Source organism: Myodes glareolus, chromosome X, assembly GCF_982192425.1.
Source record: "Myodes glareolus chromosome X, mMyoGla1.1, whole genome shotgun sequence".
NCBI classification, from domain to species: Eukaryota; Metazoa; Chordata; class Mammalia; order Rodentia; family Cricetidae; genus Myodes; species Myodes glareolus.
The window spans coordinates 8,527,846-8,551,432 of record NC_142053.1 but is presented as its reverse complement, the minus strand read 5'-3'; positions in this window follow the sequence as shown (position 1 = coordinate 8,551,432).

The following is a 23,587-nucleotide window of genomic DNA, read 5'->3' as shown; positions in this document are numbered from 1 at the left end:
GTTTTAACCACTGATTTTCAGGAAAGCTTATTTATTAAACATGAATAAAATATCACTATACTATCCCTACTTATTTAAGTTATTAAAATGTTCTGTCTCATGGACCAGGGCGCTTGCACTAAAAATGCCTATTCAGGTCCAGCTTTATAAGAAATGATGGAAAGGCTCCACTAGAATACTCAATTGTGAAAAGAGAGTGAACTAATCCATTGATGAATTCAAATAATGACATTATTTAAAGGTACTTTAAAGCAGGAAGTGATACCTACTTAGAGATTGTATACTCTTGGTTGTTAGTACCATCTCAGTCCCAAGACAGTGGATCTCCCAAAACATGGGTTAAATCCTCTGAAAATATGGTCCATATATCTTTCCCATATATAAAAATTCTGGCTAATATATTTTTTTAATGTTCATCTCATCTCTTCGTCCTAAAACCATTTCCCAGTCTTCCATGAAGTATCACAACCTATTTCCATGTGGGGGGAGCAAGATTTGTTGATCTTCATCCACAACTAAGTTCCAGTTGTTTATTTGAAAGAATTGATGAGAGTGGAGTGGGGTTGAGAAACAAGAAAACATAAGACCCCACTCATCATTTTTCTTCTGGTGCTCCAACAGGGTATCAGAGTAATAAAAAGAAAAGGTATTGCTGTATTTGGGTCTCTACTTTATGTCATACTGCTATGAGAGAATCTACAAGGAAACAATTCATATCTTATGGAGATAAGGTGGGTTCTACAGTCCTCTTATTAGCTTTTAAATTCCTATACTTATACAATGTCAAGTACACACCTTTTGAAGAAACAACATATGCTATTTGAACTTAATTGCATCCTGCTCCCTTTAACTATCTATTCCAATAAGAATTGTCCCTGAGGTCAAGATGAGACTAGATTGAATTATTCTTAGGATAATCAGCCTCCTTACTTGACCAAAAGTGAGTTCAAATGAGTAAATGCTCAGTGCTTTACATTAGTACATTAGAAAGAATATCAGGAATCTACAGTATTTACCCAGACATTTAAACTATTATCAAGTCTATGTACATAATATGGCCAAACAGGTATTATATTTTTGGAGATGCTTCATACTTGTTAGGAGAGGCTGCTTGGTTGTTTCTAGCTACTTAGACCCAAAGTAATCACTCAGAAAGTTTATTATTTCCAATACCGTTTGGCCAATAATTTAAGTGTCTTTTAGTTAACTCATATCTTAAATTAACCCATTTATATTAATCTATGTATTGCCATATGGTTGTGGCTTACTGGCAAGGTTCATCCAGCATCTGTCTCTGGCAGAGATAGATGGCATCTCCTGAATCTGCCTTCTTTTTCCCAGCATTCAGTTTAGTTTTCACCACCTAGCTCTACTCTGCCCTTTCACAGACCAAGCAAGCTTCTTTATTCATTAACCAAATAAAGTAACACATATATACAGAAGGACTTCCCACACCATTTTCCCTTTTCTGTTTAAATAGAAAAGAAGGTTTAAACTTTAACATAGTAAAATTACATATAACAAAACAGGTATCAAGCAAGAATTACAGTTACAATATTTATATCTAAGTTAACAGGAAGTGCATTGTAAGCAACTTCCAAAATTCTAGAATTATGACCAGGGTGGGCACCACGGGCCGGGACAGGCAGTGAGTGCAAAGGGAAGGGAGTCCCTTTGTTCTGATAGCCGGCCTGTAGCAAGCTAAGACTGCAGGCAGGGAGACTTCTGACCAGCGAGGGGCTCTGATCCTGTACCAGAAGATACAATGGAGGGATAAGTGTGCTGTTCTTGACCGCCACACAAGTTTGGTTAGGGAACACACAATATTCCCGCCACACAAGTTCGGTTAGGGAGCACACAATATTCCCGCCATCCTTATCTCCCTGGCTACTCCAAAGGGGTGGCTTCCCCCAGCTAAACCCTCTCTCCTGCTACACCATCCCAGCTTTCTGTCTGGAACCGCTACCCTCCCCTCTCACTTTTTCGGGGCTTAAATTCCTCCATCTCAGCAGGGGTGGGCACCACGGGCCGGGGCAGGCAGTGAGTGCAAAGGGAAGGGAGTCCCTTTGTTCTAATACAGGCCTGCAGCAAGCTAAGACTGCAGGCAGGGAGACTTCTGACCAGCAAGTGGCTCTGATCCTGTACCAGAAGATACAATGAAGGGGTAAGTGTGTTGTTCCTGCCGCCACACAAGTCCGGTTAGGGAACACACAATATTCCCGCCATCCTTATCTCCCTGGATACTCCAAAGGGGCAGCTTCCCCCAACTAAACCCTCTCTCCTGCTACGCCATCCCAGCTTTCTGCCTGGAACCTCTACCCTTCCCCTCTCCCTTTTTCAGGGCTTAAATTCCTCCATCTCAGCCGGGGTGGGCACCGAGGGCTGGACAGGCGGTGAGTGCAAAGGGACGAAAGTCCCTTTGTTCTAATAGCCTGCCTGCAGCAAGCTAAGGCTGCAGGCAAAGTGATTCCTGGATAGCAAGGGGCACTAATCCAGTAGAAGAAGACCCAGCAGAGGGAAGAGCCATTGGAGAGCATCTGAAGGAAGTGATGGGCAGGCACCAAGGCAAGAATTCCTCCAATAATCTGAAAAACAACATGAAAACACCAGATCCCAGCGATCTTACGACAGAAGGACTTGAACACCCTATTCCGGAAGAAGTGGAAAACAGTGTCATTATGAAAGCAATAGAGTCTCTTAAACAGGGTATGAATAACTCACTTAAAGAACTAGAAGAGAAATATACCAAAAAGATGGAAGAAATGAGTAAAGAAATGGAAGACAAATATAACAAAAAGTTTGAAGAAAAGGAGTAAATTCGTAGATGATACCCTGGGAAACCAAGAAAAAACAATCAAACAGGTAATGGAATCAGTTCAAGAATTGAAAACTGAAATGGAGGCAGTGAAGAAAACACAAACCAAGGGCCAGCTGGATATGGAAAATCTAGGTAAACAAACAGAGACTTCAGGAACAAGCATAACCAATAGAATACAAGAGATAGAAGAACGAATCTCAGAATATGAAGACACCATAGAGAAAATAAACACCCTGACCAAAGAAAACAGCAAATCCAACAAATTCTCATCACAAAACATTCAGGAAATATGGGACATAATAAACAAACCAAATCTAAGAATAATAGGAGTAGAAGAAGGAGAAGAATTGCAGATCAAATGTCCAGAAAATATATTCAACAAAATTATAGAAGAAAACTTTCCCATCCTAAAGAGTGATATTCCTATGAAGGTGCAAGAAGCATACAGAACACAGAATAGACTGGATCAGAAAAAAACATCCCCTCGCCATATAATAATCAAAACACAAAGCATTCAGATTAAGGAAAGGATATTAAGAGCTGCAAAGGAAAAAGGTCAAGTAACCTATAAAGGTAAACCTATCAGACTTACACCAGACTTCTCTATGGAAACCATGAAAGCCAGAAGGTCCTGGATAGAGGTACTGCAGAAACTAAGGGACCATGGATGCAAGCCCAGAATACTATACACAGTCAAGCTTTCATTCACTACCAACGGAGAAAACAAAATGTTCCAGAATAAAAACAAATTTAAACAATACGTAACTACTAATTCAGTATTACAGAGAATATTTAAAGGAAAATTATATCCCAAGGAATCCAACATTGCCAACACTGCCTACAATAACTCAGACATCTAGCGACCCTTCACTAACACAACTCAAAGAAGGAAAACACATACACTCTACTACCCCCCCAAAAAAATGACTGGAGTCAACAACCACTGGTCATTAATATCTCTTAATATCAATGGACTCAATTCACCTATAAAGAGGCACAGACTTAGAGATTGGATACAAAAACAGGATCCAACATTCTGCTGTTTACAAGAAACACACCTCAACCACAAAGACAGACACCTACTCAGAGTAAAGGGTTGGGAAAAGGTTTTCCAAGCAAATGGACCTAAGAAACAAGCGGGTGTGGCCACTCTAATATCTAACAAAATCGAATTCAAACTAAAATCAATCAGAAGAGATGGAGATGGACATTTCATACTCATAACAGGAACAACTCATCAGGAAGAAGTCTCAATCCTGAATATCTATGTCCCTAATATAAAGGCACCCACATATGTAAAAGAAATTCTTCTAGAAATCAAAGCAGTCATCAAACCACACACACTAATAGTAGGAGACTTCAACACTCCTCTCTCACCAATGGACAGGTCAATCAGACAGAAACCAAACAGAGAATTAAGAGATTTATTGGAGGTATTGAATCAAATGGACTTAACAGACATCTATAGAACACTCCACCCAAATAGGAAAGAATATACATTCTTCTCTGCAGTTCATAGAACCTTCTCGAAAATTGACCACATACTGGGTAACAAAGCAAACTTCCACAGATACAAAAAGATATTAGTAACCACCTGTGTCTTGTCAGAACACCATGGATTAAAATTAGAATTCAACAACAATGCTACCCCCAGGAAGTCAACATACTCATGGAAGTTGAACAGTCAAGTACTAAATCACCCCTGGGTCAAGGAAGAAATTAAGAAAGAAATTAAAGTCTTCCTTGAATTTAATGAAAACAAAGACACAACATACTCAAACCTATGGGACACTATGAAAGCAGTGCTAAGAGGAAAGTTCATAGCAATAGGTGCCCAAATAAAGAAAACGGAGAAAGCACACATTGGAGACTTAACAGCACACTTGAAAGCTCTAGAAAAAAAAGAAGCTGATTCACCCAGGAGGTCTAGAAGACTAGAAATAATCAAACTGAGGGCTGAAATCAACAAAATAGAAACACAGAAAACAATCCAAAGAATAATTGAATCAAAAAGCTGGTTCTTGGAGAAAATCAACAAGATTGACAAACCCCTATCCAAATTAATCAAACGGCAGAGAGAGAACATGCAAATTAATAGGATCAGAAATGAAAAGGGGGACATAACCACAGACATAGAGGAAATTCAGAGAATCATTAGATCTTACTATGAAAGATTATATGCCACAAAGTTGGAAAATGTAAAAGAAATGGACATTTTTTTAGATCAGTACCATATACCAAAGTTGAACCAAGAACAGGTGAACAATCTAAATAGACCTGTTAGTTGTGAAGAATTAGAAGCTGTTATCAGAAATCTCCCTACCAAAAAAAGCCCAGGACCAGATGGTTTCAATGCAAGATTCTATCAGAACTTCCAGGAAGAGTTAATACCTATACTCCTTAACATATTACACAATATAGAAACAGAAGAGTCATTGCCAAACTCTTTTTATGAAGCTATAGTTACCCTAATATCAAAACCATACAAAGACACAACCAAGAAAGAGAATTACAGGCCAATCTCACTCATGAACATCGACGCGAAAATTCTCAATAAAATCCTGACAAACCGAATCCAGGAACACATTAGAAAAGTTATCCATTATGATCAAGTAGGCTTCATCCCAGAGATGCAGGGCTGGTTCAACATACGCAAATTTATCAATGTAATCCATCATATAAATAAACTGAAAGAAAAAAATCATATGATCATTTCATTGGATGCTGAAAAAGCATTTGACAAAATTCAACACCATTTATGATAAAGGTGTTGGAGAGACTGGGGATACAAGGATCATACCTAAATATAATAAAAGCAATATACAGCAAGCCGACAGCTAACATCAAATTGAATGGAGAGAAACTCAAAGCCTTTCCACTAATATCAGGAACATGACAAGGCTGTCCACTCTCTCCATACCTCTTCAATATAGTGCATGAAGTTCTAGCAATAGCAATAAGACAACATAAGGAGATCAAGGGGATTCGAATTGGAAAGGATGAAGTTAAACTTTCGTTATTTGCTGACGATATGATAGTGTACATAAGTGACCCCAAAAACTCTACCAAAGAACTTCTACAGCTGATAAACACCTTTAGTAGTGTGGCAGGATACAAGATCAACTCCAAAAAATCAGTTGCCCTCCTATACACAAAGGATAAAGAAGCGGAGAGGGAAATCAGAGAAACATCACCTTTCACGATAGCCACAAATAGCATAAAATATCTTGGGGTTACTCTAACCAAGGAAGTGAAAGACCTATTTGACAAGAACTTTAAGTCTTTGAAGAAAGAAATTGAGGAGGATACCAGAAAATGGAAAGACCTCCCCTGCTCTTGGATTGGGAGAATCAACATAGTAAAAATGGCAATTCTACCAAAAGCAATCTATAGATTCAATGCAATCCCCATCAAAATCCCATCAAACTTCTTCACAGACCTTGAGAGAACAATAATCAAGTTTATATGGAAAAACAAAAAACCCAGGATAGCCAAAACAATCTTATACAATAAAGGAACTTCAGGAGGCATTACTATCCCTGACTTCAAACTCTATTACAGAGCTACAGTATTGAAAACAGCTTGGTATTGGCATAAGAACAGAGAAATCGACCTTTTCAATCGAATAGAAGACCCGGATATTAACCCACAAATCTATGAGCACCTAATTTTTGACAAGGGAGCTAAAGGTATACAATGGAAGAAGGAAAGCATCTTTAACAAATGGTGCTGGCATAACTGGATGTCAACCTGTAGAAGGATGAAAGTGAATCCATACCTATCACCATGCACAAAACTCAGGTCCAAATGGATTAAAGACATCAACATTAATCCCTCCACTTTGAACCTGATAGAAGAGAAAGTGGGAAGTAATCTATAAGATATAGGCACAGGAGGCCTCTTCCTAAGTAGGACCCCAGTAGCACAGACAATAAGAGAAACAATGAATAAATGGGATCTACTGAAACTGAGAAGCTTCTGTAAAGCAAAGGGCACTGTCAGTAAGACAAAATGACTGCCTTCTGACTGGGAGAAGATCTTCACCAACCCCTCATCAGACAAAGGTCTGATCTCCAAAATATACAAAGAACTCAAGAAACTAGACACTAAAACTCTAATTAACCCAATTAAAAAATGGGGTACTGAACTGAACAGAGAATTCACAAAAGATGAACTTCGAATGGCCAGAAGACACTTAAGGTCGTCCTCAACCTCTTTAGCGATCAGGGAAATGCAAATCAAAACCACTTTGAGATACCATCTTACACCTGTCAGAATAGCTAAAGTCAAAAACACCAACGATAGCCTATGCTGGAGAGGATGTGGGGTGAGGGGAACACTCATCCATTGTTGGTGGGAATGCAAACTTGTGCAGCCACTGTGGAAATCAGTGTGGCGGTGTCTCAGGAAACTGGGAGTCAACCTCCCTCAGGACCCAGCAATTCCACTCTTGGGAATATACCCTAGAGATTCCCTAGCGTACTACAAAAGCATTTGTTCAACTATGTTCATAGCAGCACTATTTGTAATAGCCAGAACCTGGAAACAACCTAGGTGCCCCTCAATAGAAGAATGGTTAAAAAAGGTGTGGAACATATACACATTAGAGTTTTACTCAGCAGTAAAAAACAATGACATCTTGAATTTTGCATGCAAATGGTTGGAAATAGAAAATGCTTTACTGAGTGAGGTAAACCAGACCCAAAAAGAGGAGCACGGTATGTATTCACTCATAAGTGGATTCTAACCATAATTAAAGGTCTTTGAGCCTATTATTCATGATCGTAGAGAAGCTAAATAAGAAGATGAACCTGATGAAGATTATTTAGCTATCCGCCAGGATGTAGGAAATAGTCAAGAGTCCCAGGTAACCTCGGGTCCATGGGGAGGGGGGGGTGGGAGGGTTGTTGGAAGGGGAGACGGTTAGAGAGATTGGAGTAGGGGAGGAATGGGGAAAGCTCAGTTGACCGGAATGGGCGGGAGGGAGGAAGGATGAATATAGGATCAGGCAAGAATATATTTCAACTAAGGGAGTCATTTTAGGGTTTACAGGAGACTTGATTATATATGGGATCCCAGGTCCAAGGAGAGATCCCCAGATTGTTCTCTGGACAGAGGAGAGGGTGCCTGAACCGGCCTTGGCCCATAACCATACTGATGAATATTTTGCTTATCACCATAGATCCTTCATCTGGCGATGGATGGTGATACAGACGGAGACCCACATTGGAGCACCGGACTGAGCCCCCCAAGGTCCAAATGAGGAGCGAAGGACGAAGAAAATGAAAAAGGAAATAAGGACTGCGAGGGATGTTATCACCCACTGATACAAGGGGACGAATCTAATGAGAGTTTACCAAGGCCAGTTGGACTGCGACTGAACGAGGACGCGATCCATATTCTCTGAATGTGGCCGGATTCTCTGAATGTGTCTGGCCCGGAGTCTTTCTGAAAAGCCATTGACAATGACACTGGGACTTGTTTCCTCTGCATATACTGGATTTTGGGGATCCAGTGTGTTTGGATACTCACCTTCCTGGACCTGGAGGGAGGGGGGAGGAACTTGAACTTCCCACAGGTCAGGAAACCCTGACTGCCCTTAGGGAGGAAGAGGGAGGAGGAGAGGGAGTGGGGGGAGTGGGAGGGTTTTCGGAAGAGGGGCGGAAATGGAAACTTTTATAATTGAATAAAATTACTTTCAAAAAAAATTCTAGAATTAACAAAGACATCTCGCTGCCTGGACAGTCACCCAAAGTTCTTCTGTATCATTGGGCACCCATCTTCTGCCTACCAGCCCATTTTATCTGGCCGACTTTTCCATGAAGTAGAAAATTTAAAATACAGTTCCACCTTTATTGGTAGTTTGTCAGTCACTTTCTTTTATGTTCCGCAGAATGCCTGAATGACTCTTATGAAGCAGGAAACCTGCAGGATCATCTCACCTTTAGGCAAGTTCAGTAGTCATTTTTCTGTGGGTCTTGCACGTCTAGTTCATACAGCATACTGTTAAGCATTCCAGGTAAGATCAGTTTCTTTCTCAAATGACTAACCAATGCCACAAGGTGTCTCTTTGATGTTTTGTCTTTTGGCTTCACCAAGTCCAGCATGTTGAATGTCTGTTTATTGCCTCTGAGAGCCATTCTCTCAGCCCCAGATCCAGGGTCGAGTAACAGCATGTCTGTGTTGCCATTAAGCAAGTTGTAGCACTCTGTTCAAGAACCACATTTAAATGCTATAGCTAGACCTCCAAAAAGAGTCAGAGTCCATGCTGGCAGGACAGCCTAGGAAGCTGCTGTTTCAAAACCATGTGGATTTTTTAATTTTGTTTTTGTTATTGTATTTGCTACCGCTGAGTCATGAAGACCTATCTTAAAGAAGCTGCAGCATGCTGCCGGCAAACAGAGCAAGAAGCTGTGGTAAATTCTGTGTTTTTTGTTTCTAGAATTCATTTTTAGGCTTTGTCGGGTTTTTATGTGGATATAGTTACCCACATTGGTTTTTCCAATCTACACATTTCTATTCAACCTATATGGGAGCCAGCAATAGACTAAAGAAAACTTGGTGAATCTATAACTATAACTAGAGTTTTCTCTCCAGGCTGTCAGTTCCTAAATAACCATTCTGAGGCTTAATATTAATCACAAACTGTTTGCCTGATGAATAAGGCTTCTTATTGGCCAGCTTTACATATAAATTAACCATTTCTAACAATCTATATATCACCATGTGCCCCATGATTTACTGGTAATGCTCTGGCATATTATTTGTTTGGCAGCTGCTGGTGTCTTCCTGACTCTGCTTTCTTTCTCCCTAAATTCATTTGATTTTTCCAATTAGCCATATTCTGCCCTGTCATAGACCAAAGCATCTTATTTATTAACCAATGTTAATAAAATATATTCACAGTATACAGAGGGGCATTCCACATCATGTGACTTTTATTGAGGTTACTTACAGGAATATAGGTGAGGGTTTACTTACAAGAGCAGTAACTGTAGTGGCATTTCACTTGTATTTTAATAAATAAAGCTTGCCTGAGGATCAGAGAGTAAAACTGTCTGACTGGTCAGCCTTACAGACCAGGCAGTGGTAACACACACCTTTAATTCCAATTGCCACACTAGTTTGCCATAGAAACTGGGCAGTGCAGTGAATGGCCATTAATCCCAGTGATACACATCTTTAATCACAGCCCTAGAAAGGATTATAAAATTGGAGGAAACAACTCTCAAACGAAGTCTCATTCTGAGATTCCTGGAGGCAGGATCACATTTTGGACTGAGATCGAGGTAAGAACCAGTGGTTGGCTGCTTTGCTTTTTGGATCTTCAGGTTGAACCCTAATTTCTTTCACTGAGTTTTCATTCATCATGCTTCAAGGAATGACTGAAAGATAGCTGCATCACAAAAGACCACCTCAACATAGTGACAATTCATAAAATCTGGGAAGTTAGAGCACACTGCACAGCCTTCAGGCAACTCAACCAGCTGGAGAGTATCGTTTCCAAGTGACTCACAGTTGGTCTCAGATTCTTCTTTGCAGTTTGGCTTGTTTGGGGACTCATGTTTTTGTTTTTGTTTTCTTACTATAGAAGGGAGAGGCCTAGTGAATCTGGTCAGTTTTAGGGACAGTATGAAGATATTTTGAGTTGTTTACCTTTATCTGAATTATATGATGAGGCAAAAATTCTATTGAAACCATTTCTACAGGTTATTGATTTTGCCATAACCCCCAGCTATAGCCATGTGAGCTTCTGGTATGTCTACTTGAAAGGGACACTGGAGTAGTAGGGTACATAGCAGTTTAACCATTTTCATAAAGTTCATAGCCTGTTGAAAAGTCTATTGAGCTTTTTTACGCTGTCAAACATAATATTATTCCTTATCAAATTATACAGAGGATGGATAGCTTAGGCACAATAGGGTATGAAAATCTGTCAATATCCCAGGAATAAATAGGTACAGCAAAGAAACATCAAACACAGCCTAACTCCATAGAAAAGGAACAGAATCTCCATTTAAAAGCTTCCTGGGCACCTAGATTTTAGAGAAAACCAGGCCAGCTGGAAAATTTTATTGGGTTATAAAGAGGCAAATAATGAGGAGCAATGAATTAGACAATGCAAAAATCTGAAACAGCTAAATGGGTAGCCACAAGTACTCTGGAGACACTTCTGTTGTGTTTAGAAGCATTCAGGTAAGAGCCAACTGATATGGTGAGAAGAATTCCAGTATGACTGCCTTGTTCAGGAGTGCTTAACTGGCTGTTAGAATCTTTCCAAGGAAAATTTCAGATTTCTGTCTCTCAGACAAATCAAGTCTCCTGGAAATACCAGACCCTGGAGAGACCTGGGCCATCACCATAAAACATTGCCACCAGCACTGCCTTTTAGGAAGCCCTGTCTTAGAGATCTAACGCCAAGAGCCCGAGAGCCTCCTCCCTAAAATTCTGTAACTCTTTTACTGGTGTCGTGAACTTGTGTTGTTGTTGTTGGTGGTGGTGGTGATGGTAAGAACACAAAATTGTAGAGTCGATGTATGTCAGGGTCACATTCGAGATGGAGGTGGCTGCCATTGTAGCAAGGTAGAACAGAGGAAACAGGAGCTTGTTTTGAGGAAACTCATGTCTCCATTATAGGTGTGAATAAGGTCTAGGGAGTCATTTAGGATGGTCATCCAGGAGCAAGAGTTAAAAGGTCTATGTTTAGAGAGTTCCAAGTCTATATATGCTAATTATTTAACAGTTTTAGTTGTGGTATCAGTTAGGGTGGAAGAGAACTTTTCTAGAAAACTAATAATCACTACTCTTCCTTTGTGGGTTGGGACAGCTTCTTCTCTCCTGTGGGTATAAATAGTTCCCTGATCCCCTTTGTTCACCCTTTGTCCTTGGTGTTTTGGATGGTGAAAGCAACTATAACCTCTACAGGTTCATGGTGAAGTTTTGGGGGGTTATATGCACAACTTGGATGAGATAATGGAATTCACACCCCCACTTGAGATACACACCCCAGGATCAGACAGCTAGAGAGGCTGTAGCTGTTTGGTGCTGAGGATAATGAAAGTATTTTGGGTTATCATGAAATGTGGAAGCAGGGCTATTTGGGAGCCTACATGGGTAGTCAGTATTCAACAGTTCTGAGAGCCTGGGGTGTGGTAAAAGACCACGTGAACCTCTGAATTGTAACCAGAGATAGGACAGAAGGTGGCACTGATTATGAACTTAGTATAGCCCAACTATATCTAAAACTTTCATGCCAGTTGTCCCGTCTGAGCAGTGTTGTAAAAGGAGTGGCGTGTTGCTCTCCACTACCTGACTCCCAGCTGCCTGACTAGCTTATCCCCCAAAATAACCACATGGAAATTATATTCATTTAAACACTGCCTGGCCCATTAGTTCTAGATTCTTATTGGCTAACTCTCACAAATTGATTCAACTCATTTCTATTAATCTATATATCAACATGTGCTCATGGCTTACGGGCAAAAATTCAGCATGTCTAACCTGGCAGCTTCATGGTGGGCAGCTCTCTGTCTCTGCCTCCTTTGTCCCAGCATTCTGTTCTGTCTACTCAACCTATCTAAGCTGCTATCCTATCTAAAGATCAAGGCAGTCTCTTTCTTTAACCAATGTAAGCATCACATAGAAAGAAAACCCTCCTACACCATTTCCCCTTTTTCTGTTTTGGTGTAAGCAGCCTGCTCCTCATTACAACAGAGTGGAGCTCCAACGTGGTAACTAATTCCACGTAAAACCTAAGAGGGCTTAAAAAGGAATTCTAGAGTTTTACACAGCTTTTTGCTGTTTGCTAGGGCATGCTGTAGAGAGATTTCCTGATTCAGCAATAGCAGCAGAAAAAAAGCCGTGCCATTTTAAAATGTGTCTTCCTGGGCCCTGCCACAGGTGCAAACTTCGGCTATGATGCATCTGTGGGCCTGGGTGTTTGTGTGTCTGCTCGGGATGGGGAGGAAAGTAGCTGAGACCATTCCTGTAGCTCAGCTCTTCCTGCTTTGGCAGACAGTGGAATCAGAGTTAAGCAGGTGGGAGAGCATGGCAGATTTCTGTCGCCATACAGAGAGATGTTTCCAGGCTGCAGAGTGCTCTGCTTGGTAGATTTGGCTGTAACTCAAAAAGAAAGAGTTTATGTGCCACAGACTCTGTCTCACAGTTAAAGTGCTAAGTGTGGTTCCTCCCTGGCCGCCCCAGAGCTAGCAGAAATGGTACATCCACCATTTTGACATTGGAGAGAGATGGAGCCAACATCCAGAACAGCCCACAGCTCCGCAGCTCAGAGGAACAACTGACTCAGATGCACAAGCAGTTCTGCCATGTTGGACTGGGCAGGGCAAGCCCGCAGTACCTATTTTTGACCTAGGAATGTCACAGCTGAGACTCTTAAGTGCTTAGCGATTTAAAAGCACAGAGCAAAAATGCTCCTGGAGAGTAAAGAATTACAGACAATGCAATAGGACAGATTCAGACATAAAAGACCTCTAAATGGATCATAATGTTAGACATACGTAGGCTTGGGAGAGAGAAGAAAAAGAATATAGAGAACAAAGTTAATGCTTTAAAAAAGGGTAAAGTCTTTACAGAGACAGAGTACAGACAGTTATAGATTAAAATACACAAAGAAAAATAAACGACGTAAAATGAAAAATTCACAGAGATTTTGGATTCTGTATATTATTGTATTCATTTTTTTCACTGTGAAGGAGCTAAATACAGAGAGACATTTCATTGTGTGGTCTGCTAAGATAATCCAACATGTGTATTATAAAGATATCTTGACTTCAGAATTTGGATTTAAGGATATGATGCTTTGAAAAAGAGGTTCTTCTTTTGTTTTCACAGAAGATAAGACCCTGTGGATTGCTTCTATCCCAATATGGTATGATAGGACATGCTGTCCTGAAAGGTTACTGTGAACAACCTCAAAAATTTACTTCACTCAATTGCCGACTGAGATGAACCTGGCATGCAGGTTACACCATGAAAGTCTTGATTAACAGTGCACGTATACAGCAAGAAGGAGTTTGGAGAGAAATAACTATGTCCATATTCCCAGATATTATTTATAAATGTTCTTTTACATTTAAAGGGAGATATGATATAGATATAAATAATCTGCATTGGTATAAATTTTGCTTTATTGGTATAAAGGTAAGGTCAATTTTGTTATATGTGTATGTATTTCTGATCTTGATTAAGGTATTATGATTGTGTAGTTCATTTAAAAATGGAATGTATAATTAGGAAATAAAGGTTGTTAATGGATAATCGTCAATAATAGTCAAGCTTGTAGTCATGTTAGATTTTCTAGATATATAAAGATATATTTCAGTTAGATAGGCATTCTTCATATCTTTTGAAGACTATAGAATATCGCATTTAATGCTTTAATAACTTAGGGCTTTTCATGACAATGAGACACATCTACTCCTGGCAACACTAAGCTACTTCAGAGGAAGATGGGCATTGAAGAGGCTCCTTATGGAGTTGCTTAGTCATTTGGGCAAGAAACTGCTCTTGCCTGGACTGTTGCATAAACTGGACATGAAGAACCCGCAGAGAGAGGACTGCTGAACTTGCCTAAAGGTGAGATGATCCTTCAAGTTTCCTGATTGATGAAAGAGTCTGTGAGACATTCTGCAAGATACAAAATAAGGTGACTCAATTGTCTTTAAAATTTCCTACTTCATGGAAATGTTTGCTGGATAATATGGACCTGTAGGCTGAAGATGGATTCCCTAATGGTACAAAAGAACTTTGGGTGATTGTCAAGGCAGCAAGATGTCTCTGTCATTTCTAGAGTTTTGGAAGTTGCTTACTCCTTGTTTACTTAGGTAATATTATATCCTTCTGAAGTCTTTGATGGAGTTGAAGAATAGATAGTTATAGTTATAGTTTTCCATTGTTATGATAAAAGATAAAATAGATATAAATATTGTCATTGTAGCATGAGGGGGCCGGCTTGTTGGGGTTTCCGTCCCGCCCGGTATCCCACAGCCAGCAAATCCCAAAGAGAAAATCACACACAGGACTCCATAAGGTTATAAACTGATTGGCCCTTAGCTCTGGCTACTTATTAGCTCTGATAACATATATTACCCTATTATCCTTATCTATGTTAGCCACACTGCTCAGTACCTTTTTCAGCTGGGCAGGTTACATGCCGCCTCTTTGGTGGTCTGCACAGGAATGACGGAGGGAGCTTTCTGTTTCCCAGAATATTCTTGTTCTCATCGCCCTGCCTCTACTTCCTGTCTGGTTGACCCACCTATAGTTCCTGCCTGGCCAATCAGTGTTTTATTAAAATACATGATTGACAGAATACAGACAATTCTCCCACACCATGTCATTGTAATTCTTACTGGATAACTGTTTTGTTATATGTAATTTTGCTATGTTAAAGTTAAAGCCTTCCTTTTTGTTTAAATAGAAAAAGGGAAAATGGTGAAGGAGATTCTTATATTTATGTGTTGCTTTAATTGGATAATTAATAAAGAAACTGCTTGGCCTGATAGGTCAGAACATAGGTAGGCAGGGTATACAGAACTGAATTCTGGGAGGAAGAAAGCAGGGTAAGAGAGCCTGACATGAAGCTGCCAGGTCAGACATCAGAATCTTTCCCAGTAAGCCATGACCTCGTAGTGACATACAGATTATTAGAAATATGTTGAATCAAGATGTGAGAGTTAGCCAATAAGAGTCTATAACTAATGGGCCAGGCAGTGTTTAAATGAATACAGTTTCTATGTAATTATTTCGGCTAAAGCTAGCCGGGCTGCTGGGAGCCTGGTGATGAGAAGCGGCCTCCCACTCCTCATTACAACAGAGCAGTCTGGAGGATGGAGAAAATTTATATCAAAAGGGCAAAGAAACAACCAATATTAGTTGTCCTCAGGGACAGGTGCAAGTTTTTAAGCTTTAGTGTTCTTATCAATTGACAGGAGCACTTACTGGACAGTAGATTCTGAACTCATTTGAGCTGTTTCAGAAGAATCTAAATTGGGATCCTGAAGCTTATCTGATGTTGCTGTGGTCTTGAGGATGACAAGATATGGATTCATGCTGCATGTATTGAGGGCCAGTGTGCAAGATTAAATAAATCCAATCCTCTGCTTGGATGTCAAGGGTGATAAAGTCAGCAAAAGGCTGAGGGAGGATACAACCAGCATGCTCTTGAGAAATTGTTATGGAGTAAGAGAAGGTAAATTGTCAGGGAGTGAGGGTGGTTCCAGGGAAGATAAATTTCAAAGAAGGAAAGAATTGCCTTACATCAACTCCAATGGGTTGAGGAAGGATGGAGCTCAGGTCATGACCTGAATGCAACTTAGAGAAGTAAGAATTGAGTTCAACAAAGGTGAAGTTAAGAAGATAAAAAAAATGAGATTTGTCTCTCACTTTGTGAGCTTTAATAATTTCATTAGCCCTCTTCATCCTTCCTGAGGACTGGAGCAACAGCAAATGATGTGAAGGTGTCACTGTACCTTCAGAACCCTTGACTATGTCAATTTAGAGATGAATACTGGCCATTATATAACTGTACAGAACTAGGTATTACAAATCTAGTTAAAAATATTCATGGTGTGTGAACAGACCACTTCTGTACTCTCAATCATAGTAGGGAAAACTTTTACACATCCTAAGACAGCCAAGCTTTTTGTTAAGGTGCATGTGTATGAAATATGTCTGCCAGCTTCCTTAGGAAAACTACCCCCAAACTGTTGTGGATTGAAGAAAGAGAGAAGATTGTAAAGCTTTTTGTTGAGAAGTTTGAATGCAGGTTGGTAATAGCCTTACAAAGAACAGAAAGGATAGGGTGAGAGAGAAATTGGAGAAAGCAGTGAAGAGGTTAATGCCCAACATGAATTGTGAATGTCTGTCAGGAATGAATTTGCATGAGATCAGAGAGACAGTATCTATCTTGTAGAAGAAGCCAGATATGGAAGACCACAGTGGATCCCAATGTCCTGGAGAGCTTGTCTTTGGGACTTGAAATTGGTAGGAGTTAAGTTTAGCGGGCCCAGTGGTGTATTCCACAGGACTATACAGTGAGAATACAGTTGAAAATATTGCTAGGCTAACACCAAATTTGCAAAGTATTGGGAATATTTGCTTTTTTAATAGTCTCTGTCATTTTGGTAAAACCCCTGTGAAGTCATAATACCCCCTTTCCATAGTGGGACTCACCCCCAGAAAACCTCATCAGTGTATTAATCAATTACTGGGCATGACTTCCTCACGCACTGTTATACTGGATGACTTTTCATTTGGCCATATAATCTTGAAATCTAGAGTATACTGGGTTCCTTGAATTCTGGAAAAGGCCCTGGAGAAAGAAAATGCTTCTCACTTGGGTTTCAACTGGAACAAAGCCTCCACTTGGCCCAGCTCAGGATTTTACACAACAACAGTTTCCCCTTTGAACAAGTCACCTTAGATGTTATCTCTAGAGTTAAGAGATTCCCTTTAATGAGCAAGCATTTGATGGAAATACCAATGCAGTTCAACTACCATCCATTTTCTTTCCTCAGCTTATGCTGGTTTCCATGGCTACCAAAAATACTGTGTTCCCAGTCTCTGTGAGAACAGAAGTACTTAGAAAGTACACAGTAATGCTGCATATTTCTTCCCTTTTTCCCTACATTTATCAATTACAAACCTGTAGCTTAATTCAATGCACAAATGTAGTTAACAAACTCCCTCTCCCCCTCTTAGAAATCATAGCCCCTTTTTCTCTTTAGTCTTCAGACATTCCCAGGTACTTTACGGCCATGACTTTCTAAGAAATAAGTAGATAACAGGTGCCTGCCTTGCTAGCATTATTTGTCTTCTTGGCCCTAAAAAATGCATGTCTGACATTTTTACTATTGCCAAAGGATTGCTAATTGTGTTTGTGTGGGAATATAAACTGGAAAACTTGTGGAACTAAGAGAGAACATTGGAAGAATAAATGGGACATGATGAGATGATGTATAAGCTAATTTGTTCACCCTCAGACCTCTCTAACCAGTTTTTACTTGCTGTCATCATCGTGTCTGAACCCTGAGGGAGCACTGAGGATGGAACTCAGAGGCTCCTGATAGTTCAAGAAGAGAACAGAAGAAGGTGGGTTAGGGGTGTTGAATAATTTTAGCAGTTTTGCCAGTAAATCCCAGAGGTATACCATTGGTAGGAGCATGATGACCTACACAATGATCAACTGTCACAAGAGAAGAGGCTTCTAGAAACTTTAGAATGAAAGGTCCATTAGTAAATGATGCTCCCTTGGTTGTGAGAATCCTCTTTCCTGCCAGATGAAACCATGATTGTGTAGGAGGTGAAAGGTGTATTGCAAATTAGTGCATTTATTGATAGTCTTACCTTGTGTCAGAGGGAATGTCCTAGTTAAAGCTATGAGTTCTATCTTCTAAGAAGTAATGCCTGGTGGTAAAGGGGCAGACTTTATATCCTGAACAGAAAAGACTACAATTGGTGTACACTGACTGAAAAGAGCCAGAGGACCTGAGAGATGAACTTCTGTCCATAAACCAGGTACAGTTAGGGTATAATAAAGGGGAAATAGAGAGTCTTTAATTTTTGAAGGTGAGAGAGTCAAGTAAATATAGGCAGAAGCAAGTAATGGTCGTGACTAGAACCAGAGGGAACCTTCATCCGAGGATGGATGGAGATAGAGACGGAGACCCACATTGGAGCACTGGACTGAGCCCCCAAGGTCCAAATGAAGAGCCGAAGGAAGGAGAACATGAAAAAAGAAGTCAGAACTGCGAAGGGTGCACTCACCCACTGATACAAGGGGATTGATCAAATGAGAGCTCACCAAGGCCAGCTGGACTGGGACTGAACGAGCATGTGATCAAACCGGATTCTCTGAATGTGGCTGACATGGGGGCTGAGAAGCCATTGACAATGGCACTGGGTCTTGTTTCATCTGCATGTACTGGCTTTTTGGGATCCTAGTCTGTTTGGATGCTCACCTTCCTGGACCTGGAGGGAGAGGGGAGGAACTTGGATTTCCCACAGGGCAGGAAACCCTGACTGCTTTTGGGAATGGTGAGGGAGGAGGAGAGGGATTGGGGGGAGTCTGAGGGTATTGGGAGGAGGGGAGGAAGTGGAAATTCTTTAAATAAATAAATAAGGACAAAAAAGAGAATGAACACAAAAAGAGGATCCAACATTCTGCTGTTTACAAGAAATACATCTCAACTTCAAAGACAGACAGTACTGCAGAGTACAGGGTTGGGAAAAGATTTTCCAATCAAATGGACCTAAGAAACAAGGGCATGCAGCTATACTAGTATCTAACAAAATTGAATTTAACTAAAATCAATCAAAAGAGATGGAGATGGACACTTTATATTCAAAACAAGAACAATTCATCAGGATAATGTCTCAATCCTGAATATCTATGCTCCTAATATAAAAGCACCCATGTACGTAAAAGTACATTACTAGAACTCAATTCACATGTCAAACTCCACACACTAATAGTAGGAGATTTTAACACTCTTCTCTTACCAATGGACAGGTCAACCAGACAGAAACTTAACAGAGAAATAAGAGAACTAACATGTAATGAATCAAATGCATTTTAAGAGAGATCTACAGAACATTCCACCCAAATAAGAAAGAATATACCTTCTTCTCAGCATCTTATGTAACCTTCTCAAAAATTGATCACATACTCAGTTTCAAAGAAAGTTTCCACAGATACAAAAAAAAAACTGTAATAACCACCTGTGTCTTATAGGATCACCATGGAATAAAGTTAGAATTTAACAACAGTTCTACCCCCAGAAAGCCTACAAACTCATGGAAGTTGAACAGTCAGCTACTGAACCACCCCAAGGTCAAGGAAGAAATAAAGAAAGAAATTAAAATCTTCCTCGAATTCAACTAAAATAAAGACACAACATACCCAAACTTATGGGACACTATGAAAGCAGTGCTAAGAGGGAAGTTCATAGCACTAAGTGCCCACATTAAAAAAATGGAGAAAGCTCATATTAGAGACTTAACAGCACACCTGAAAGCTCTAGAAAAAAAAAAGAAGCAGACTTACCCAGAACGGGTAGAAGACTGGAAATAATCAAATAAGGGCTGAAATCAACAAAATAGAAACACAGAAAACAATCCAAAGAATCAATTAGATAAAGAGCTGGTTCTTTGAGAAAATCAACAAGATTGACAAACCCCTATCCAAACTAATCAAAAGGCAGAGAGAAAACACACAAATTAACAAGATCAGAAATGAAAAGAGGGACATAGCAATAGATACTGAGGATCCGAGAATCATTAGGTCTTACTACAAAAGCCTGTATGCCACAAAATTAGAAAATATAAAAGAAATGGACATTTTAAAGGTAAGTACCATATACCAAAATCAAATCAAGACTAGGTGAATAATTTAAATAGACCTATAAGTCATGAGGAAATAGAAGCTGTCATAAAAAAAAAACCTCCCAACCAAAAAAAGCCCAGAACCAGAAGGTTTTAATGCAGAATTCCACCAGAACTTCCAAGAAGAGCTAATACCTATATGAAACCTTAGTGTGTTTCATATAATAGAAACAGAAGTCATTGCCAAACTCTTTTTATGAAGCTACAGTTACTCTGATACCAAAACCACACAAAGACTCAACCAAGAAAGAGAATTACAGACCAATCTCAGTCATGAACATCGATGCAAAAATTCTCAATAAAATACTGGCAAATCAAATCCAAAAACACACCAAAAAAATCATTCATTATGATCAAGTAGGTTTCATCCAAGAGATGCAGGGCTTGTTCAACATGCAGGGCATGGTTAAATGTAATCTATCATATAAATAAATTGAAAACCATATGATCATTTCATTAGATGGTGAAAAAGCATTTGACAAAATTCAACACCCCTTTATGATAAAGTTCTTGGAGAGGTTAGGGATACAAGGATCATATCCAGATGAATTAAAGATCCAAATATGAATCATGAAACACTGAAAATGTTAGTGGAGAACACAGGCAGTCGCCTACAAGACAGGTTTAGAAAGGGACTTTCTGAATAGGACTCCGTGTACTCAGGCATTAAGACTAGCAATTGATAAATGGGGACCTCATAAAACTGAAATGCTGTACGGCAAAAAAATCAACCAAGTGGAAAGGAAGGCATAGGGTGGTATGTTTCGTCATCTATTCATTTGACAGAAGATTAATATCCAGAATATCTAAAGAACTAAAGAACAAAACAAAATAATATAAAGCAAAGCAAAACACAAAGACTCAAGAAAAAAATAAAGACCCAATTTAAAAATAGGCTATGGATCTGAACACAGAGTTCTCAAAAGAAGAAATTAAAGATTGCTAAGAAATATTTCAGAAAGTCTTTAACATTGTTATCAATGAATAAAATGGAGGTTAAAACAGCTTTGAGATTTCCTGTCAAAAAAAAATTAAAAAAAAAGAAGTGAAGCCAGGCTAAGAGAAATGCACATCAAAAAAAAAAAAAAGTCATCCTTGTGTTCTTGTTGCTTGTTTGTTTTTTCTAAAACCTAATATTGAAGAGTTGGAGGTTAAAGCAAGTTCAAGTAGAAAGGCTTCTGTGTAGCAGTCAGTCCTTGAGTCTGTGTGGTGAGAGGACACAGAAAGAGAGTTAACAGTCAAAGACGAGTTTTGAAACATCTTTGACTAGTAGGATGGCTGCTGCTAGTAGGCAGTGTTGCCACCCCCTAAAATTGTTGTATCCAGATGATTGGAAATAAAGACATCAGGAGCAAAGACAGATCCCCTCATTTATCTCAAGAACCCCGAGCCAGCCACCATTTTTCAGTAGTATAAAGAATAAAGGATTGACCAGAGTCTGGGAGGGTCAAAAGATGAACCAGAAATAGGATGTCTCAAAGGTGAGAGAAGGAAGGTTTAACAGGCCTAGGTGGGCCCAGGGTCTCCATTGAGTAGCCCTTGGAAGCGTCAAGAAGGGGTTGAACAAGAAGAGCAAAGTTGGGAATCTGGGTTCTGAGGTACATCACTAAATTCAGAAAGAACAGAATCCCATTCATAGTGGTGGAAGGATAAAGAGACTTCAGGTACAGACTGTGATTGAGAATGAGCTCAGAAGAATCAGGGGGAGCAGAAATCCTGGGTACTTTCCTTGAGAGACAGAGACTTGAACCTTAGAAGTAATGACCCTATATTCCTTGCTTCTCTAAATGTTGTGACACAGAGAGTGAGTGACTACAGAGTAGAAGATCTTCCACATATTGAATCAGGCCATGTGGAGTCAGGTGAAAGAAAGAAGTTTGATGGCTAGAGACAGGCCAAAAATGTTAAGAGTCATCTTCAAATCCCTGGGAGATGGCAGTCTTTGTTAGTTGGAATGATATTCCTGTATCTGTGTCCTCTCAGGCAAAGATATTATGTGAGTCAGGATATTAAAGAATGGTAAGAAAGGCATCCTTAAGAACCAAGATAGTGAAGTAAATAGTACAGAAAAGAATCTGTGAGTGTAATTGTAACAAGTTGGGCACTACTGGGAAACTTGTGCTAATGATTCATTATAGGACAAGTGAGTAGGCTTGAGAATACCTCTATTGAGAATATGTTATATGACAGGTTTCACACCTTGTCTACCCTTTAAGGAGATATGTTTTTGAGAGTGAAAGTGGTGGGAAGCAGGGCCTGAGAGCAGGTTCATAATAGGGAAGTGATGTAGAAAACTGAAGGAAAGAAAATATTCTATACTTTGGGGTCAACAAGATCAGGGAGGTGATGGAAAAGACCCTTAACTATGTTGGTGGGGAAAAGGCTCTCCAGAGCCAGAAAAGAGGAAAAACCATGAGGGAGGTTGTTGAGTGAAAAGAGTAGAAATGTAGCTTAGTCATAATATTTTTGTCCAGCGGTGAGTTATGGAACCTAGGGTTGAGGAATGAATGAGTAATTATATGGCCTTAAAGAGAACAGAGAAGTAGGCCAATAGTCACAAGATGGTGAGGGCAGTAATCAACAACCACAACCAAGGCTTGAGTTTAGTGGAATAAGTTGGAAGTATATAAAAATGACTGTTTTAGCAATCAAAAGTAAGAGACTTACTCCCTATCTTGACATTCTCCCTGAGTTCCTCAGTAGTTACAACAATGGTATTAGTGGGTGCTGAGGTACAAGGACTATGTCAATCTTTTGCAGCCAGACCCAGATGATTAGAAAGATTACCTTGTAGAAGAGGAACATGGAGAAGTGAGCTAACTTGGTGAGGCACAAAAGGGCAGTAAAACCAAAATTGTCCCATCCTTCCACAATTGGGACAAGGTCCTGAGGGTGGATGAGTTGAAGGGCAGTTCTTTGACAAGAGGCCAACATTGCAACATTTAAAATAGGCTGCATATGAAGGTTACTGGTGCCCCATCTTTGAAATTGGTGGCCTTAGGGAAACTGCCAAAAGCTGTATTTCTATCACTGTAGGCCTCTTCAGTATTTTTCTGCTCCTTCCTTCCATTAAATACTTCAAAAGCTTTATCAACAGATCACTTTTAGAGGTTTGAAGGCCTTCATCCAAGCCTTTCAGCTTTCTTCTAGTGTCATGGCTGATTGAGAGTGAAAGTGAGTATTGAAGACAAGCATGCTCTCCTGATAGTCTGGGTCTAGTTTAGTAAAGCAAAGAAGAACCTCTGTTAGTTAAACAAGAAACTCAGCAGGGCTTTCATCTGGCAATTGAGTAACCACTCTAAATTTGTCAAAATTGACCACTTATGTAGGGTCTTTTGGAGCCATTTCAGGAGGTTTTTCCTAGAT